At 41.4% G+C, this 6575-nt stretch overlaps 1 pseudogene; it reads right to left on the reverse strand.

The window, feature by feature from the left end:
• Positions 1-777: 777 nt before the first annotated feature.
• Positions 778-5544, reverse strand: LOC125931363 (NHP2-like protein 1; annotated as a pseudogene).
• Positions 5545-6575: the final 1031 nt, after the last annotated feature.

Raw genomic sequence — 6575 nt, forward strand, 5'->3', positions numbered from 1 at the left:
TCCATGATTTGCCCAGACTTCTTCATTCCAGTACCAGTTGACCCTTTTTTTTTTCTTGCCACTCTTGACTCTTTCTTTCAAGACCTAAGTCAACTGTCCCATGTCTAACTCAGCCAGGCAGTTTCTGGGATTCTCCAGCACATCTCTTTGGTATGTTGCTGCCCTGCCACCCTCAGGGGCACAGTTGGGAGTTGGGGAAGAGGGGGGGGGATAATATCACATCTCCAAAGCAGAAAGCAGGGGCATATTAGCAAATGACACTTGGACATACACCTAGCAACCTCACGGGATATATGCTTTTCTCCCCAAATGGTACATAAACCCCTAGAGAGCAAACATGTATGGAAGGATTTTGTACTCTAGGCACAAGGGAGACAAAGCAAACAGCGTTTACTTCCAACATGCTCCCCACACAACAGGAAGTTAGCGCTTAAAAGCTGAAACCAAATCTCTCTCCTGGCTCTTCCCTGCCTTTGAATGGTGTCATCACTCTGCTTCCACCTGTTTTGACATGTGATTGTTTCTCAAAAGGGAGGATAAAATGGCAGAGAGCGAGAGAGAGTAGAGAGGGAGATTGGGGTGTGTGTGTGTGGGGGGGTACTATATGGACAACAACCTATAAAACAAAACAAAAACAATACAGGAATGCAAAAACCAGATTCAGTGCTATCACACAACAAGAGAGGGCAGCTGGAGATACTACGCACTAACACACACAATATGATACACGACCCCAGGTTGAGGACTCAGTGACGAGTGGGGCAGAGACCACCGGTTTTAGACCAAGAGGCTTTCAGTGGACTGCTGAACCGACTGCTGCTTCAGCCGTAAGCCCTCTCCGATGGTGACAGAACAGGCGATGACAGGCCTGGCAACCCCACAGGCCCGCCCCAGGGCCTGCTCAGAGTGCATGAACGCACAGGGCACATTCTTAATCCTCCCGCAGCAGCAGAAGGTGCAGGGTCATCTCCAGGGGCTCTGGGTCTGCGGCCGTCAGCGTGAGCTCAGAGATGCCCCTGTTGAGGGGGTTGGCGGCTTCACTGGCTCCTTTCCGAAGCTGCTTGTAGTTACAGGACTGCCAAACAAGGGCCAGGGCTTTCTTGGTGAGGTGGGTGTCTACGAGGGGGTAGGCCTTCAGATTTACATCAGCCTCAGTCACGTCTGCAATTGTGAGGTCTCATCAGCCCTCAGGGAGTGTCATACCTCGGCCGGAAAATCGCACCACACTGGAGGAGTAGAAATGGCTGAGCACCTACTTATTATCATTCATGTGGCATTTGAGAATTTCCATAACACCTTCTTTTTTAATGTTTATTTATTTTAAGAGAGAGAGAGAGCAGGGGAGGGGCAGAGAGAGAGAGGGAGAGAGAGAGAGAGAATCCCAAGCAGGAGAGAAACGGGGATAGTTGGCAAAAAGCGCTAATGTCTATTACCACACCTTCCTCCTCTCATTGTAAGCCACAGTGAGCTACCTATAAGTTTTTGGAATGTGCACATGCTGTTCTTTTTGGCTCCCTCCCCCAATCCTTCTGGTACGCTTCTACTTGATCTTTCAGTTTCAGTTCAAGCGCTATGCCTCCAAGGAACCTTCCTTCTGTCTCATCTGCTCCCGTTTCTCCTTTCCCAGACCAGGTCAAGCGATCTGCTGTGCACTCCAACACTCTGTTCTTCCTTCCAGCATAAACTTTATCGCAGTCTCTGAATCTAATTGCTGATACGATTAATAAAAGTGAAATGGATAATCTTCAGAGCTTTGTCTGCTTGATCCTAAGCTTTTGCCCATTTGGCAAACCATGCTGCTCAGACCGGAGAAGAAGATGCCTGCCTTCTACTGTGGGCTGAGAGCATGTGGAACGGGTCTAGAAAGGGAGGGTGTGGCATATGAAAGTTGAGCTTCATTTATGAGCTAATCCTGGGACACATACTTCCTTGGGTGTGTTAACTGGGGTCAATGGGGTGGGGGACATGGCTATTCTGACAGTTTTATGTTCATTAAGCGAAGAACACCAGGGAATTTTGACTTCTTCCACAGGTTCCGTTGATGAGTTTCTAGCAGCCAAATGATACATGATTTGGGAGGTAGAGTTGAAACTCTTGTGGTCTTGGGTTTTAGAGTGTTCTTTGCAAAATAGATAGACATCCTGACTGTGCTTGCTTTTTGCTAAGGATGTAGACGTGCAGCCCAAGGCATTTCTTCGGGAATCTTTGACAGTGCTTGATGTTCCCCTGTAGTAACAAAGAGCTCACTACCAAGGGCAGCACTTAGAATGACGTCCATGAAGAAGTGTTCAAACTCATTAGTAATTACAGAAACACAAGTTAACTAAGCAGCTCTCAGGCTGGCAAAAATTAAAAAGTCGATAATGTATTGATGAGGATGTGGGGATATAAGAAATCTTATGTTCTGCATAATGTAGACTAGTTCAGCTATTCTGGAGAACAATTTGGCACTACTCCATTCACTCGATGAATATTTATTGAACACCGTTCATGTGTCGAGAACCGTTCTAGGTGCTTGGGATATAAGCAGTGAAAGACACAGACACAAATCTCTTGGAATCTTACTATCAAAATAATAATTATAATATAATATAAGAATTATATTGATATATAATTATATTACATATTATAATAATAATTATAACATAATATTTGCTATATAATTAAATAATATAATTATATGACGTAATTATATATTTATAATTATTACAAGATAATAAAGATAATATCCAAATATTTCATTTATTAGATAATTATAAGTGCTAAGCAGAGAAAGTAAAGCAGGAAAGGGAAATACGAAATGTTCCATGGGAGTTGAAACTGAAAAAAGAGTGGCCAAGGAAAACCTCACTGGCCTGAGGGTTACATAGTTAACGTAGTCACATTAAACACACGCACGTCCTCTCACCCAACAATTCTGCTCCTGCATATGTGGAAATATTCCAAAACGAGCCTGTAGAGGGACATGTATGAAGATGTTCATAGCAGTGTCATTTGTGCTGGTGGAAGTTCAGCAGAATTCCAGTGGAAATCCTTGACTGAAAGAGTGGATAGATAAAATGTGGTGGATACGTGCCATAGAGAATTATGCAGCAGTCGGAAGTAACAGATTAAATATACACACAGCAATGTGGATTGCTCTAAAAACATAATGCTGAGTGAAAAAAGTAAGAAACAGAATGAGATGTACAGCACAGTACTACTTATATAAAGAATACATGCCCACAAAACAAGAACACAGAGTTTGAAAACACATTTGAACAAAAAAAGCTACACGTTAAACATACCAGAATGGCTACCGGTATGTGGCATAAGAGGGGGAATGAGATATGGGGTTAAAAAATAAGATAAAATAAACACAGCCCAATATGTGGATTTGAAGTTCCAAAAATACAGATTTCTATAGGATGAGAGTCAAGTGTTTCTGTCACTCACCATGCAATTGTGCAGACTTACCCAATTCACTCAACTCATCTGGGTTTCAGTTTCCTCTGCTACATGAGAATAATATGTCCAGTCTTAGCTCCCTTCAAGGACTGTTGCAAGGTTCCAGTGTGTTAATGAATAGAAAAGGACTTCAAGTTTAAAGTGGAGACACTTATCTAATATAAGCAACGGTTATTGTTGCACAAAGTGGGTGTTTGTTGTTTGACTTCCCACTATGCATTTCCATTTTTGTTTGACTTCCCCCTATGCATTTCCATTTTTGTCTCTTCCCACCAATCCTGATTCCCATTTGGGGATACCTGTTTTGAAGCAGCTGACTCTATTCCAGGTGGAACACATGACCTAGGATAACCGCTCATTTCATCCCTTGTCCACGGTGATTGTTTTGGGGTGGTATATGATTTGGGCTGTTCAAATAAGACGTAATCTGAAGACTTTGGCTGGGAGTACTGAGGAAGGTAAGCTTCTTCCTTGTTTGCCATGACAAGGTAGTATGTAGCCCTGGAAGTAGCAGCTAAGTCCTTCTTTGGAGCAAGAAGGGGGACTCTACCTGAGAACGGAGTCCTAACAAATGAAGTGGAGGAGAGAAATGGAGAGAGAAGAAGAGTGAGCAGGCAACTGAGCAGAATGAAGCTCACCCAAAGCTGGGTTTACTCTTGAACTATACAGTGGCATTGGCCAGTAATTTCCCCTTTTGGGGTTAAGACAATTTGAATTGAGTCTTCAGTGGCTTGCAAACAAAGAATACAATCCTCAGTGATGCACTGTTGTTTATTTTTATCTGTTTATTGTTTTTTACAAGTACACACAAAACCTCTTAAAATAAACTGCAAAGCTGTAAGCAACACGGTGGGTCCTGAGGCTGAATTGGTACAATCTCTACACCGGATGGAAACGTTCTCTAGAAAGTGCCCTGAAATGGATTGTTCAAGGTTTTCAGCAGTTCCAGACTGCAAATGATGTCAGCTGCTCCAATTTTGGATGAGGAAAAAAGATATCTGCTTTCATACATTTGTTTCCTGATCTGTAGTTGACAAGAGAAAGAATCCTGGAAATAAAATTGTTGCAGGTGCCTGATGATTCCGATCCTTTAGCCACATGTGATGAAATGGAGACTTCAGTTTGTCAAGAATGCCCCTCTAGAGGATCCTGGGCTTCAGAATTGAACACCACAGGGAAGCAAGAGGAGCCTCAGCCTATAGTGTTCTGTGATGAGCACAGCTTCTTAGATTCCTAAGGCTGAGTCCGCAGAGCAAATGCTTTTGAAAGAATACAGCAGCCAGTATGCTAACAAAGAGAGTTAACATCCATCATCCAAACTGCTGTTTCCCTTCAGTGGCCTTGACTTCTTTCTAGAAAGAGTGCTTTAACACCCACAAACACTCTTTGTGCAGTTGGTTTGTGAAGATTTTCCCAGATTTGGGGGAGTGAGGCAGGAGGAAAGAATTAGCCTCCAGAATGGCAGCTCTTGATTTTCACAAACATCACTAGACTTGTCCGGGATGCCTATCATGCTTAACGGGCATGATGGAGAATGTAGAAGTTTGAGACTAGGGTCACACCCTCATGAAACAGACTACTTAGCCAGACAGGAAACACACAGTCACTCATCATGCTCCTCCAAAAATATGGCTTTTGCCTAATTTACTCCTGCTTATCCTCAGCTCAGATATCACTTCCTCAGAGATCCCTTCTCTGGTCAAATCCGCAGAAAGCAAGCTCTCATAGATCCATGCAAGTCTTCTCTGTAGCACTGACTGAGCTTGCACATTTACTTGGGGTGCTTTTTAGATTAAAGTTAGTTCTCCCACTGAACTCTTGGTTCCTTAGGGACAGAGATGGTCAAAGTCTTTGCTGTTTAAAAAACACACATGCAACTTTCACTACATGTCAGGCAATTTGCTCAGTAGTTTACAAATATTAACTCATTTAATTCTCATGGCAACTCCAGGAGGCATTATCATTGCCATCTATGGAGAGGAAAGTGAGACCCAGAGAGGCAGAATAGCTTGCTCAAGTTCACAAAACTAAAAAATGACTTAGCCAGGATTCAAACCCAGGGAGGCTGGTGCCAGAGTCAACCATACTGTCAACCATCATGCTATGATATTTTGCTCACCATTACATCCCCAGTACCTATCACAATGCCTGACACAGAATATATGCTCAGTAAACATTTTCTCTTGGATGAATTAACGGATCTTGTCCTTTCTAACACTAAGTCAGGCAACCCAAAGTTAGCATAATAATCACACATTGACTTATAAATCATATTCATTAAGTTTGCACATAATTATAATAAGATCATTATAATCCTCCTTGTGATTTGTTTTACATTATTGCAGGGTTTTTTTCTCCCTCTTTTTTCTACTTTAACTTGTTTTCATTGAGATATAATTGACTTATAACATACTAGTTTCAGGTGTACAACAAAATGATTTTATATTTATATATACTGCAAAATGATCACTACAATAAGTTTATAAACATCCATCACCAAAAGTATTTACAACTTTTCTCTTGTAATGAGAAGTTTTAACATCTACTATCTTAGTAACTTTCAGATATACAATACAATATTATTAACTATAGTCACCATGCTGTATATTTCTTCCTCATGACTTATTTTATAACTGGAAGTTTATAAATGTTTTGACCATTTTGTCTCATGTCACCCACACCCACACCACACTGTAAATTCTATTAATTTGAATTTTTCTATTTAGCCAGTTAACATGGGAGTATCTTTTTTTTTTTTTTCCACTATGCAGTATCTTCATGTATTTGAATAAATAAGAGTTAATTATCTTTATAAACCAGTGTTGGAGATGGTGTCAGCTCTTTTCCTCTCTTTGTACATTCTGCTGTCAGTTTGAATTCTTTTTTTTTTTTTATTTTTTTAATATATGAAATTTACTGTCAAATTGGTTTCCATACAACACCCAGTGCTCATCCCAAAACGTGCCCTCCTCAATACCCACCCCCCATCAACCCTCAATTTGTTCTCAGTTTTTAACAGTCTCTTATGCTTTGGCTCTCTCCCACTCTAACCTCTTTTTTTTTTTTTTTCCTTCCCCTCCCCCATGGGTTTCTGTTATGTTTCTCAGGATCCACATAAGAGTGAAACC

The sequence above is a fragment of the Panthera uncia genome, chromosome X, assembly GCF_023721935.1.
Source record: "Panthera uncia isolate 11264 chromosome X, Puncia_PCG_1.0, whole genome shotgun sequence".
In the NCBI taxonomy this organism is placed as follows: Eukaryota; Metazoa; Chordata; class Mammalia; order Carnivora; family Felidae; genus Panthera; species Panthera uncia.